This window comes from Cebus imitator, unplaced genomic scaffold (genome assembly GCF_001604975.1).
Source record: "Cebus imitator isolate Cc_AM_T3 unplaced genomic scaffold, Cebus_imitator-1.0 Scaffold469, whole genome shotgun sequence".
Taxonomy (NCBI): domain Eukaryota; kingdom Metazoa; phylum Chordata; class Mammalia; order Primates; family Cebidae; genus Cebus; species Cebus imitator.
In genome coordinates this window covers 895,652-910,889 of record NW_016107784.1, presented here as the reverse complement: position 1 = coordinate 910,889, position 15,238 = coordinate 895,652, and positions in this window count along the sequence as shown.

Sequence of the window (15,238 nt, the reverse complement as noted above, 5' to 3'; positions counted from 1 at the left end):
AAAGATTTGGCTATTTCTGTGGTTTACAATAATTTTAACCTTAATTATGATTGATAGCATATACTTAGACATTAGAATTTTAGACATCCTGCACAATTTTGGAACGTATATTAACATTATTCACTAAAATATAACCTGAAGATTAAACATCATTTTGGCAATCTCATGTACTAAACATGTTAAATAATCCTGTTTACCTCCTCTGGATGTTTCAAGAGCTTTCTGAACCATCCAGAAAGCCAAGCATCAGGAAAGACAATTTTGAAACTGAAGTTTGATTTTGGGAGGCCTGTTAAATATGTTAGAGGTTTAAAACTCTTGATGTTATGAAATAGAATTTCAGATTACCATAAGTCATTTATTCTGCCCTAATGATGACTCAAAAGTTTAAAAAAGGCAAAAACCTTTATTGGCTTTTACTTAACATGAAAATCCTGTTCAAAGCCAAATTTTACTCTTGCATTAGTTTACTATTGTTAGCCCCAATTTTTTGATGAAACCTCATAGACAGTTCCATCTAATCTTAACCAATTTGACCATGAGGTGAAATTTTCACAAACCTTTTTATAATCCTTTTGCTGAAGGGCAAATTAGCATCTTAAGACAACACTGCTATGCTTTTATTTAAATGCTCAATTTATGAAAAGACCATATAATACACTTTTGAATTTAGTTCATATTTACATGTGGGATTCTTTGCAAGGTGAATTTTTACAATCTTTCCACAACTTGCTTAAATCTTTAGCTTTATCTTATCTAATTTAAGACAACCCTTTATCCATAGGTAAAGTTTGCGTTTCTGTGACTTCTAATCTTTTACTAAAAATGCCTTTTGGCCAGGCACGGTGGCTCACGCCTGTAATCCCAGCACTTGGGAGGCCGAGGCGGGTGGATCATGAGGTCAAGAGATCGAGACCATCCTGGTCAATATGGTGAAACCCCGTCTCTACTAAAAATACAAAAAATCAGCTGGGCATGGTGGCGCATGCCTGTAATCCCAGCTACTCAGGAGGCTGAGGCAGGAGAATTGCCTGAACCCAGGAGGCGGAGGTTGCGGTGAGCCGAGATCGCGCCATTGCACTCCAGCCTAGGTAACAAGAGCAAAACTCCGTCTCAAAAAAAAAAATGCATTTTACTGTATTTACACACCTCATATGTAAATCTATTTTTAGTAGTTTGAGTTACATGTTATAATGGTAACTTTTAGCAATTTTTAACTTTAATGTAAAACCTGATAAGTTGTTTTTATTATGTACTAAGCACAGATAAAGTCTGACTTTTTCCAGCATAAAGGTGTAGTTAATTTCATATGTCCCCAGTCCTTACTAAATTGTAAAGCAAGCAGTTTACAATCTTGAAAGATTTAGCAAACCTAGGAGCCTCAAAATAAAAGGACAGAGTTGGGGTCTGCTCCTGTACTCACCTGTCTGACAATCTCAAATGGGGCCCCAAAATGAAGCAGTGTTGTTGTTTGGGGTAAATACCAAGGTTTTTATCTTACACCAAAGGAATCGAGGATGTAGACACACAAGTAGTGAGATTAAGAGCAGAGGTTTTATAGGTGAAAGAAAAAGAAAAGAGAATAACTCTCTCTCCTGCAGAGAGGGGCACTTGATTGGGTCTTCCAGTTCTGTGGTGAAATGCATAGGGTTTTATAAACGAGTTTGAGGAAGCAATGTCTGATTTACACAGGACACAAAGATTGATTGGACTAGGTGTGCCATTTACATAGTGGCCTAGGAAGCTGGCCACCTCACCCTAATCTTTTATTATGTAGAAGGGGTCTGTACCTGGCTGGTTAACTATCAGTGTTTATTTGATGTGACATAGTTTATGCAAGAATTTTTCTTGCTACTTTTAACTGTGTTTCTTCTATATGTTAATAGATTAATTCAGTAAACTACCAGTTTATTAAGAAAATTGGAATTAAAATAATGGTATTGTTGAGCTTGAACACGTTCTTAATCAGTGGCTGCTTTTAATGTTTGGACTAAGAAAATGATACCCTAAAATATGGCACTTTGGCATGCTGAGCACTTTGAAATGAAATATTAAGGACTGAGAACCTGCCTCAAAATCAAGGCTTTTGTGACTTTTCCTGTCCCCCTTTCTCCCAGTGCAGGGTGGGATTTTTCTCTGAAATTCCCTTATCTGCCTCAATACCAGACCTGCCAAAGAGAAAACAATTGCTTTCCATCCGCCTCCCTGAATTTGTACTATCTAACCCAGGTAGAAGACTGAGGAATGTAATGACACCTGGGCAGACTTGATCACATGATATGATCTGTTCTCTGGTCCCATTTAGTTTCCAAAGATAATCATTTACAAGCTATTGTCTGCTCTTTAGATCCATTTAATTCTCCTAAAACTTATCTACTACCCCTCAAAAATGCCTACATGCTGGCATCACCTCCTCCCCTATTAAGAGGGTATTATTTAAGCTTCAGCCATCTGGCCCTTCTTTGAGTCTCATATTTTGTATAGTTCTCATGCTTATGCGCATTAATACATTTATATACTATTTTTTCCTGTTAGTCTATTGTCAGTTCATTTCAACAGACTTCAACCTTCAGAAGGGAGGAAAATTCTCTTCACCTTTACCCCAACCATTAAGATTTGTTTACTTGTTAGAGAAGAGTGTTTTCTATTTCCAAAGAGTTGTTCTTCTTTAGATTAGTATTTAAATTTGTACCAAAATTAATTATTCTTTAGGTAAATAACCAAAATTTTATTCTGGATAACCAGCTGATACCAGGCTTTAATGGCATTTCACCTCTGTTTAAACATCTTATCACTATTTTGCTACAGAGACAAATTTGTTCATTAAAATTTACCAGCAGTAGCTTGCCAGATTTCAGGTTTTTAGCTAAAATTCTCTTTGTGAACAGGTTCTAGTTAATTCATTATGCAAAAGACAAAAGGAATTAGCTTTGCTATTTTGTACTTTTGATAATTCTCTCATCCTTCCCTTAAGACACTTCATGATAGTGCCTAAAGAAATTTCTATTTCCTATACTTTTAATTGTAAATAAGTAGCTTAAGCAAGCATAATTACTAAATTTTGTTTGTTTGGGCTAGCTTTGGTTCAAAGTAATTGTTTAATAAGAAAGCTCCTGTGTGTAAGCTTGATGCTTTAGGTGAAGCTATACTCTGGTTTATCCAAGCACATTCTTCAGTATGCTTACTTTACCTTATATATGTATCTCTAATTAAATAACATATTTAAGATTATTAAATATTTGAGGAGGGTGCGGGCAGTATGTTCATGCTTTATGTGCCAATTTCACTAAACTCTTTATTCTGAATTTACTATGATAGTTTCCTTTAGTCTTTAATTTCATAAATGTTTTCATGGAAATATAAGTATTATCAAATTAGAAAATATAGCTTATTTTTTTCCATCTCATAAAGCTACACCTTGACCTAATGTTTTATGAAAATATGTGTGGATATTATGATACTTTTTTTTTGTTTGTTGAATATGGTGGTATAGAGGCTGAATTAGCAAGACTTGATTTATTGGGGTTAATCAATTATAAAACATGCCCCTTTACAGATATATAAAGCATCACCAAGTCCTTTGAGTTTCAGACTATTACTAATAGTGCTCTGGCAAATATCTTTGCTTAATTGTTTGAGTTTGTGGCTAAGCATAGTGGGGTATCTAATCCCAATTTGGGTCTTAGCAATTATATACTCAGAATATATTAAAGTTATTTTTGTACTTGTATATTGTTTGGTATGCATTTAAACTTAGAAGCTCACAGTATACTACAAATGCTACTCCAGAAAGTAGAGAAATAGTTTTAAATGACTTAAAAATTTAGATGGTCATGTCAGGAATATTTTAGCATTTGAATGCATTCGGCTTCCCTCCATTTTTCATTTCAATGCATTTTCCTCTCCAAAGTTGAGCAGCAGCTAAAACCACCAATCTGGCAGGTCCTTGAAATGAGTAAGGTTTCAGGCTCTGTGGAATCCTCACAGAGATAGTTTATGCATGCCTGCCACTTCTCTGTGCTAAATGATGGTTTATTTTCAGAGGGCTCTGGGGCAAGGATGAAACATAGTGAATTGTAACATGATTGTGACCACGGAGAACTCCGCTCACTGTGAGCATGGCTTGTTTTTTGGGCTTCAACCTATCTCAAGAGGAATGTTGCAGTTTGGATTTTTCAGAAGTAGATGCGGAAACAAAGTAGGGGCTGTAAAACATTTATCAGGAGTTATTCCTTGGAAAAGAAGCAGAGTTGGGAGATAATGAAAGAATAAAATGGGATACAGGAAGAGTATAAACTTTGATGCAGGCACAACAGAGACCAACCCAGCTTGGTAGGGTGGGCTGGAGAAGGCGGTATTTTCATAATAAATTGTTCTTATCATGTATTTCTGGTTCATAGAAAGGAAAACAAATTACAGGAGCCACAGAGCTCGCAATAAATATGTCGGGGAAAAAAACTACTCTTCACATCATCAGATGTATAATTCAAGGCAAGAGCTGTCTCATTCATTTTCTGCACTCAGAACTGCGTTTGCTACTTAAAATATCTGTGAACCAATGAAAATTTCAAATGAGCAGCATGATGAAAAGCAAATGATTCATCCATCCTGATTGGTTAATCAGAAACAGGTTTTGAAACTGTCGAAAGACTTTGGAAATGTTGGCTTTGGGAACTGCCTGAAATGATACCCATTCGTTCACTTAACCCATTTCAAATAAGTACTTCTCACAGAGAAGTGGTGAAGACTCCCCTTTAAGTGCTTGCTTCCAGATACCCGTAGGAGTTCTAGGACAGTTGGAGCTGTTATAGAGCTGGTGGCTGAAGTGGGTTGCTTGGCACAGGTTGGTACATAACTTAGAAAAAGAAGAAAATGACACTGAGAATTTGTGATGAGAGAAAACAGGATAGATAGCTATTTAGAGGGCTGAACGTGGGAAGAAGTTGGAGAATAAAATCAGCTGGGAAAGAAAAGCTGATAAGAGAAAATTAGGATTTAGTAATTTGTGGTAAAACATTACATGTGCACATACGTGGCTAAACATTGTATGCTCACCTAGGATAAATTAACACCTTACACTGTATGATATTTGTCAAGTGTATTCAATTTAAAGTCAGCTACGAGCTGCTTGTGTTAAGACCTTGAGAGCCACATTGGATCACAGGATGTCTAAATTGAAAAATGCCAAATATACGACATCACAATTAATTATGATTATGGGCGGATTAGTCATTACCCCATTGAAATGTTTTATTTAAGGGAAACAAGTGAGTGATTTTAGATGATATTGCTGGCTCTGGAGTCACACGCAAACGCCAGGTATAACTTTATATTAGAAATTGCCACACATAATGGACATGAAATAGGAGAGAGTGGCTTGCTGGTGTATGGAAGCTTGGTAGAAAAGAAATTATACTGATTGTAATATGTATATCGGTAAAGATTTATTAATAGAATGTGCTTTGTCTGATTTATAGTATATCTTATATAAAATAAAGACCATAATGGACTAGCTAATAACCATATGATAGATACGTTCATGTGAAAATCCTACAATGTGTTACAATGTGTTATGTAATATAAGTAGTATAATATACATGCTTTATATGCATGGGGTATATTAATGTACAGCTACACATTTATGAATTACATGTGATTAAGCATGTATTGTACTAGTACATTAAATGTTGAAGGGTGTCATTGCATTTTGTACACAGTGAAGCTATATTTAATTTTTTTTTTTTTTTTTTGAGATGGAGCCTGGCTTTGTCACCAGGCTGGAGTGCAGTGGCACAATCTTGGCTCACTCACCCTCTGCCTCCCAGGTTCAAGTGATTCTCCTGCCTCAGCCTCCCAAGTAGCTGGAACTACAAGTGCCTGCCACCATGCTTGGCTAATTTTTTGTATTTTAGTAGAGACGGGATTTCAGCATGTTGCCAGGATGGTCTGATCTCCTGACTTCGTGATCCACCCGCCTCAGCCTCCCAAAATGCTGGGATTACAGGCATAAGCCACCATGCCCAGCCCACTACATTTAACTTTTTTTAATCCCGAGGCAATGAGAATTTGTGATTCCTGATGTAGAAAATGCAGGGAATGGTTTAAATAGAATTTCAGCTTTGGGGGCTGATAATGGAGCATGAGCCTTTTTCCTTGATTACCCTGGGAAGAAATCTTCTCCATTTTTAGTATATAAGATCATCAAAAAGAAACAATAAACACAAAAAGTAAAATACCTTAAACTTGGGATATAGAAAATATGTATAAGTAACATATTTAAAGAGACATTAGAGAAGAGTCTTTAATTTTCAACAGCTATCAGTCACAAAAAATTGCCTTGTTGAAATAGAAAATAAACCCATCAATATAGTAGCTGTGGTCAGATATCAAAACTGACAGTGGTGAATACACTCAAATTCCTTATTTTAATTTTTTTAATTTTTAATTTTTAAGGGTATATAGTGGGTGTATATATTTGTAGAGCACATGAAATATTCTGATACACCCATACAATTTGTAGTAATCACATCAGAGTGACATGGGTATCCATCACCTCAAGGACTTATCACTTCTTTGTGTTACAAACATTTCAGTTGTACTGTCATTTTTATTTTTTTTTTAATTAAAAAAAAATTTTTTTTGAGATGAAGTCTCGCTCTGTCACCCATGCAGGAGTGCAGTGTCGTGATCTTGGCTTACTGCAAACTCTGCATCCCAGGTTCAAGCAAGCCTCCCAAGTAGCTGGGATTACAGGTGCCCACCACCATGCCTGGTTAATTTTTTGTATTTTTTTTTGGTAGAGATGGGGTTTTGCCATGTTGGTCAGGCTAATCTTGAACTACTGACCTCAGGTAATCCACGCTTTGGCTGCCCAAAGTGTTGGGATTATAGGGGTGAGCCACTGCGCCTAGCCCTAATTTTTGTATTTTTAGTAGAGACGGTTTCACCATGTTGGCCAGGCTGGTCTTGAGCTCCTGACCTCAAGTGATCTACCTGGCTTGGCCTCCCAAAGTGCTGGGATTACAGGCCTGAGCCACCATGCCCAGCCAATTTTTAGATGTACAATGAATTGATGTTGACTGTAGTCACCCTGTTGTGGTATCAAATTATCAAATACCAGATCTTATTCTATCTAATTATATGTTTGTACCCTCAGATTCTTCATTTTAAAGTGTTCTAAACTTTATTCCAACATTTTTCTTTAGGTAATAAAGTGATTATTTATATAAGAAGAAAACAGGCTTGTTACACGTCCCAGTTACATATTTTTAAGATAAGGCCATCTGGGCCGGGCGCGGTGGCTCAAGCCTGTAATCCCAGCACTTTGGGAGGCCGAGGCGGGTGGATCACAAGGTCAAGAGATCGAGACCATCCTGGTCAACATGGTGAAACCCCGTCTCTACTAAAAATACAAAACATTAGCTGGGCATGGTGGCGCGTGCCTGTAATCCCAGCTACTCAGGAGGCTGAGGCAGGAGAATTGCCTGAACCCAGGAGGCGGAGGTTGTGGTGAGCCAAGATCGCGCCATTGCACTCCAGCCTGGGTAACATGAGTGAAACTCTGTCTCAAAAAAAAAAAAAAAAAAAAAGATAAGGCCATCTGGAAATATCAAATAAGAATAAAGTATATATTGCTACAGTATAAGATCACCAGGGACCTCTTCTGCATCTGTTCCATACTTTGTCAACGATGAGCATCGGGACTACTGTCAGAATTTCATGAAGTCCCTTTATCTTTGACAGAATTCCACCCGTGAGTGTGCTCAGGGTATACATGAAGCATATAAAACAGAGAGTCATGATAAGCACTGAAACTGTAATCAGAAGTATAATGGACACTATCTGTTCCTGTGTCCCATTAACACACATGAATAAGGCCCAGGACACAAATGAGTACTGCACCAAATGGGATTTGTGATCAGTGGTCGGTGATAGTGAGGAAGGATGGCCAAGAAGATCACTTGTACAGACATGTGTCCCAGAAAGTAGACAAGATACTTCTTCAACGGGGACTTTTGCTGGGATAGGTCAAAAGTCAAGTCTTCTTCCATCTTTGCATGGCTGTATCACTGACAAATGCTGTCAGACCTTTCTTCATCTACAGACTGCTTCTTATGCATGTTGGTTTGTTTATGCATATTCTGAGAAACAACAAACTCCATCACAAAAAGAATGGGGGAAAAGATAAAGTCAACCATGCACCACAATCCTATAACAGGCCATGTGAAGTGGTTCTCATAGCACTCTGCCAGACAGGCTTCAGATATTCCGGTGGCACTAGAATTCTTCCTTGATATCAAGCCAGGGGATTTGCCCTACATGCACAACTGAAGCATAAAAAAGAGCAATGCTGAACCACAGTGCTCGCCCCATGTAGAAGTTGGTGGGATCTCTGTTCATCTATAGCATGACAGATGTCACACTCAAAACTTCCAGTCTCTCAGCCATCTTGGATCCTAGGAAGACAAAAGCAAAGTAGCATCAGGCAGAAAGAATGACTGCATTTCAGGGCATGCATACCTAAAGTCTCTGCTGTTGCCAAGTGCTCTCTGTGAGGGTACTCGGTTGTCTTAGGTGAGAGGAGCACATCAAAGACATTTTAGGAAAGTGTCAAAGAGAAACATGCCTATTTCATAATATTTCTTATTCTCTCATTTACTCTTTTTTCTAATTTTCTCTTATCAGTCTGTCTTTCCTGCCTGATCTTATTCTCCAACTTCTTCCTATGGTTTACTCAGCCTTTTAAATATAGTTATGTATCCTGTTTTCTCTCATCACAAATTCTCAGTGTCATTTCCTTCTTTTTCTACATTATGTAGCAACCTGTGCCAAGCAACCCACCTCAGCCAACAATTCTATGACAGTTTCAACTGTCATAGAACTCCCATGGGTATCTGGATGCAAATGCTTAAAGGGAAGTCTTCACCACTTCTCTGTCAGAAGTACTTATTTGAGATGGGTTAACTGAACTAATGGGTATCATTTCAGGCAATTCCCAAAGCCAACATTTCCAAAGTCTTTTGCCAATTTCAAAACCTGTTTCTGATTAACCGATCAGAATGGATGAATCTATAATAATGATTGCCTTCTACTGGAAGCACAGATTAAATTTCTCATTTGCTTTTCATCGTGCTGCTCATTTGGAATTTTCATTGGTTCACAGATATTTTAAGTAGGAAACACAGTTCTGAGTGCAGAAAATGAGTGAGACAGTTCTTGCCTTGAATTATACATCTGATGATGTGAAGAGTAGTTTTTTCCCAACATATTTATTGTGAACTCTGTGGCTCCTGTAATTTGTTTTCCTTTCTATGAACCAGGAATACGTCATAAGAACAATTTATTATGAAAATACTCTGACAGTCACCACCTTCTCCAGCCCTGCCTACCAAGCTGGCTTCTTCTCCTGTTGTGCCTGGATCACTGTTTAAGTTCTTCCTATATCCCTTTTTATTCTCTCATCATCCCCCAACTCTGCTTCCTTTCAAAGGTATAAATTCCTAATGAATATTTTACAGCCCCCACTTTGTTTCTGCATCTGCTTCTGAAAAATCCAACCTGCAACACTCCTCTTGAGGTGGGCTGAACCCCAAAACACAAGCCATGCTCACAGTGAGCGGAGTTCTCTGGGGTCACAGGTTACTTTACAATTCACTATGCTTCATCCTTGCCTCAGAGCCCCCTGAAAGTAAACCCTCATTAACACAGAGAAGTGGCAGGCATGCATAAACTATCTCTGTGAGGATTCCACAGAGCCTGAAGCCTTACATTTTCTACCAAGGATATGTAAAGATTTTAGTTGCTGCTCAACTTCAGAAAGGGAACTGCCTTGAAAGTAAAATTGAAGAGGGGGTGGGGGTTGGGATCCATTCTGGTACTGAAATATTTCTGACATTCTAAGTTACTTAAAAGTATTTTTCTAGTTTCTTCAGTAGAATTTTTAGTATGCTTTGAACTTGTTTCTGAAGTTTAAATGCATACAAAAAACCACACAATTACAGTGTTCTCTTCTACACCTTTCATAGGTTGAACACACTCTTGTAATTGTCACCCAAGTCAAGAAAAAAGCATTACTGACACCCCCAGTCCCGTTTGTACATTCTTTCAGTTACCGTCCTCCATCACATAACCAATAGGTAAACATCTCACAACATCGTGATGCTACATGCTTTGGAAATGCATATAAATAGAATTATAAAGATATAATCTTCTCTGTTGGATTTTTTATTTTATATATTGTTTGTGAGATCCATGTATAATATTGTTGGCTGTGGTTGTATTTTTTCATTCTTGTTACTGTATAGCACTCCATTGTGTGAATAGACCACATGCTATGCACTCACTTTACTGCTGGTGTTTTCCAGTTTGGAGCTATTATGAATACAGCTGTTATGACGATTTTGTACATGTCTTTTGATGTTTTAGTTATATTCCCATAAGCCTGAGAGATCTATTTGCTCCACATCCTCACCAACACTTGGAATTTTCAGGTATTTTTCATTTTAGCCATTATAATGGGGATGTAGTTGTATCACATTATGGGTTGAATTTGCATTTATTTGATAATTAAGACAGTGAGCAATTTTCAAATGCTTGTTGGCCATCAAAAAATCAATTTTTGTGACACATCTTTTCAAGTATCTTGTCCATTTTTTCATGTTTTTAATCTTTTTTTTAATCTTTAAGAATACTCTATATATTCTGTATATAAGCCCTTCATAGACATTTGAATTGCAAAATCCTCTCCCATTATGAGAGATACCTTTCCAACTTTTTTAGTAGTGCTTTTTTTTTGGTGGGGGAGACAGATTCTTGCTCTGTTGCCCAGGCTGGAGTGCGGTGGCACAATCTCGGCTCAATGCAACCTCCGCCTTCTGGGTTCCAGCTATTTTCCTGCCTCAGCCTCCTAAGTAGCTGGGGACTAATGCCACCACACTCGGCGAATTTTTGTATTTTTTGGTGGACACAGGGTTTCACCATGTTGCCCAGGCTGGTCTCAAACTCCTGACCTCTGATGATCTGTCCCCTCTCGGCCTCCCAGAGTTCTGGGATTACAGGCATGGAATTATTGCACCCAGTGAGCCACTGTGCCCTTCCATAGTGCTTTTTAATCAGAAATTCTTAATGTTAATTTTGTTGGAATTTGTGTTTACTTCCCGTAGCATTTGTATACTATTTAAGAAAGCTACTCCAATATCACGAGGTTCTGTTTTATTCTGAAAAGTTTATTGCTTTATCTTTTTATGTACTTTATATTAAAGTATAATACAGTAAAATTTACCCTTTTAGTATATTAGTTCAGCAAGTGTTGACAAAGGGATACAGTGATGTAACCACCACCATAATTAATATACAGAACAGTTAGATCAGAAACAAAAAATTTCCCTCTGTCCCTTTGTGATTAACTTCTTCTCTGCCCAAACCTGTGCTTTCTGTTCCTATAGTTTTGTCTTTTCCAGAAAGTCACGTAAGTGGATTCATACAATATGGAAACGTTTGTGTCTTGCTTCATTCACTTAACGCAATGCATTTGAGATTCATCCATGTTGTAGCGTGTATAGGTAGTTCTTCCTTTTTATTGCTGATAGTATTTCATTGTTTGGATGCTCTGAATCTTGTTAATCCATTAGCCAGTTGGGAGACATTTGGGTTATTCTAGTTTTTGTAGTTATATATATAAGGCCACTATAAAGCGTATACAAGTCTTCATGTAAACATTTCATTTGGGCAATTTTCTAGGAGTGGGGGCTCTAAGTCCTGTGGTACATTTATTTTTAGCTTTATAAGAAACTGACAAATGATTTTCCAGACAGTGGTACCATTTTGCATATAAACAATAAAAAATGTTTATTTACTCCTGCTTGCCAGCATGAGGTATTGTGAAGTTTTTTTTATTTTAGCTATTCTCATCAGTGTGTATAGGTATTTTGTTGTGGTTTTAATTTGCATTTCTGTAATCACTAATGCTGTTAATTTCAGGTGCTTATTTTCCATCTGAATATCTTCCTCGTAGAAGTGTCTGTTCAAATCTTTTTGCCCATTGTTTACTCTTTAAAGTTGACTTATGAGAGATTTTATGTATTCTAGATACAAGCTTATTATTAAATATGTATTATTAAATATATGCAATTATTTTCTCCAAGCCTGTGGCTTGCCTTTTCAGTCTTTTAAGGGTCTTTTGAAGAAGTAAAGTTTTTAATTTTCATAAAATCAGCATTATCAATTTGTTCTTTCGGTATCGGGGTCCTGTCCAAGAACTCTTTGCCTATCCAACGTGACACAGATTTTTCTTTTAAATTTTCTTCTTGCTAGTGTTGGTGATGAAAAATTTGAAGTCAATCTAATTGTATTTTCTTTTAGTATTATCTGTTTCTTTGCTCTGAAATTTAGATGAGGGTTTATGTTTTAGCTAAATTCTGAAAATTTCTCATCTATTGTTGTTATGTTATTTTCCCCTGCTGCCTCATTTAATATTTCTATAACTCAGATGCATATCAAAACTTTTGTATATGAATCCTCAATATCTCTTAACTTTTGTTTTATATTCTTTATCCTTATTCCCCTTGTGCTGTATTTTTGGAGAATTACTTATTTAGGTCTCTCAGGTCAAGAATCTTTTCTTGAGTCGTCCATTCTGTTCTTCACCCACTATCTTGAGGGTTTCTATTTTCATAGGGCAAATTTTTATTTTTATAATCTATGGCTTTAAAAATTAATAAAATGTCATTTATTATAAAATGTCATAAGATTTCTCTTTGAATATGTTACTTATTTTCTATATCTCCCTTTTTTTTTTTTTTTTTTAAGTTTTTTGTACTTCATTTGTTGTATTTATTTTTTTTTTTTCACAGTCTTGCAAACCAAAAATGAAGATTTCTTCCCAGGGCAATCAAGGAAGAAGACTCTCACTCAATTATCAGCCCCCAAAGCTGAACTTCTATTTAATCCATTCCCTGCGTTTTCTACATGAGAAAATAAATTATTTTCATGTGCCATGTCACTACTAAAAATAAATATTAAAATAAAGTTTCACTATGTACGTTGTGCATTAGTGCTCTTCAATATTTAATAATATACTAGTACTACACATACTTAATCATATGAATGCATATATGTATAATTGTACATGGAAGAATATACCCCATGCATGTTAAGTGCAAGGGCCTGGGCCAGGCAATTTCCAAAGCACATCTTCAGGTAGTCAGTTTCCATCCTGGGGCCAAGTTCCAGTTTTTTGTTTTTTGTTTTTTTTTTTAATAGCGTCTCACTCTGTCACCCGGGCTGTAGTGCAGTGGCGCGATTTTGTTTTGTTTTGTTTTGTTTGTTTCTTTGTTTTTTTTTGAGACGGAGTTTCGCTCTTGTTACCCAGGCTGGAGTGCAATGGCGCGATCTCGGCTCACCGCAACCTCCGCCTCCTGGGTTCAGGCAATTCTCCTGCCCCAGCCTCCTGAGTAGCTGGGATTACAGGCACGCACCACCATGCCCAGCTAATTTTTTGTATTTTTAGTAGAGACGGGGTTTCACCATGTTGACCAGGATGGTCTCGATCTCTTGACCTCGTGATCCACCCGCCTCGGCCTCCCAAAGTGCTGGGATTACAGCCGTGAGCCACCGCGCCCGGCCCTTGTTTCTTTGTTTTTTTGAGATGGAGACTCGCTGTGTCGCCCAGGCTGGAGTGCAGTGGCTCGATCTCGGCTCCGCCTCCCAGGTTCAAGTGATTCTCCTGCCTCAGCCTCCCGAGCAGCTGGGATTACAAGTGTTAGCCACCGCGCCCGGCCCCCACGTTCTAGTCTTGATTCTGCTAGTGAATAGCTGTGTGATCTTCAGCAAATCACTCAGTCTCTCGGAACCTGGGTTTCCTCACCCATGGGCACGCCCCTTCCTCTGCTGCACGCAGCTTTCGTTGCCTGGCAACGGGACGTGATGCCGGAACTGAGCGTATGTGTGTGCGTAGGTGCGTAGGTGTGTGCGTAGGCTCGTGCGTAGGTGCGTGCGTGCGTTGGATGAGCGCGCCCGGCGGAGGCGGTTTTGACCGTTGGGTCTGTGAGTTGCTGTGGACTCAGCTGGGTCTCCAGTTGGTGCTGGGTTCCTCCTCCGCCTCCTCCTCCTCCTCCACCTCCTCCTCCTCCGCCTCCTCCTCCTCCTCCACCTCCTCCTCCTCCGCCTCCTCCTCCTCCTCCACCTCCTCCTCCTCCGCCTCCTCCTCCTCCTGGGTGGAGAACCCGACGGCACCTGCGGGCCAGGGGGGAGCCCCTTCCACAAACCCGGGTAGGAAAACCAAGGTGGAGCGTTGCCAGATACAATGCAGCACCGCATGCCCAGTCCGCTTTGAATTTCAGATAAACGAGTTACCCTTGAGCACAAATGTAGCATCATACAAAGTTATTCGTTGGTTATCTGAAATTCAGAGTTACCTGGGCGTGCTGAGTCTGGCACCCCGGCCCGGGCTGCCTCCCTGTGCACGCTGGCTGGGTCTCAGGCGTGGGCAAGGGACCTCCTTCTTCCTCCTGTGGCAACTGTTTCTGTGGAAAGGGGCTTTCTTATGTTGAGCCAAGATGCCTAGTGGTGTATATGGAAGGTCACACTTAAAACAGGAAAGGTGGGTTATTCTCGTCGTTCATGGAAACAGGTGCTGAGCGAGATGACAAGCCTCGCCCGCGTCCTGCCGATACGTCCACAATTCGCAGACAGAACCTCGACTTGGTCCAACCCTTAGGCCGGAAGTTTTCCCGTTGGAAATAATGGTCCCTTTCTCATGTTCATCTTTCTGGAGCAACGGCAGGAGTCTGTTCCCGTTTTTATGTGATTTCACTTCAAGTGACATTGAGATGTCTAGGCAGTATTTTTGTCCTTAGAGTATATCATACTGAAGAAATACAAGTGAAGATACTGTGTTCCAAAGTCAGTTGAAATAATGCTTTCCTCTGTGTGGTTAAGACAGCAATGCCAGCTCCATAGGGAATTAGGTTTATTTGTGCCACTTTGTTTTCCGTTTTAATGACTATATTTTCATATACATGCATACACATTCCTTTCCCCACTCCTTTGTATTTCTTTCTCCAGTATAAAAGATGGCATACCGTGTGCAATTTCTGCACCTTGCTTTCTTCATTTCACCCTGTGTCCTAGAGTTTACACCTTACTTTAGAGAGCTTCCGCATTCTCTGTTATATCTGCATAATAATCCATTGTGTTGCTCTGCTTCATCAGTCCTGAATTTGATGAATATTTAGATGGT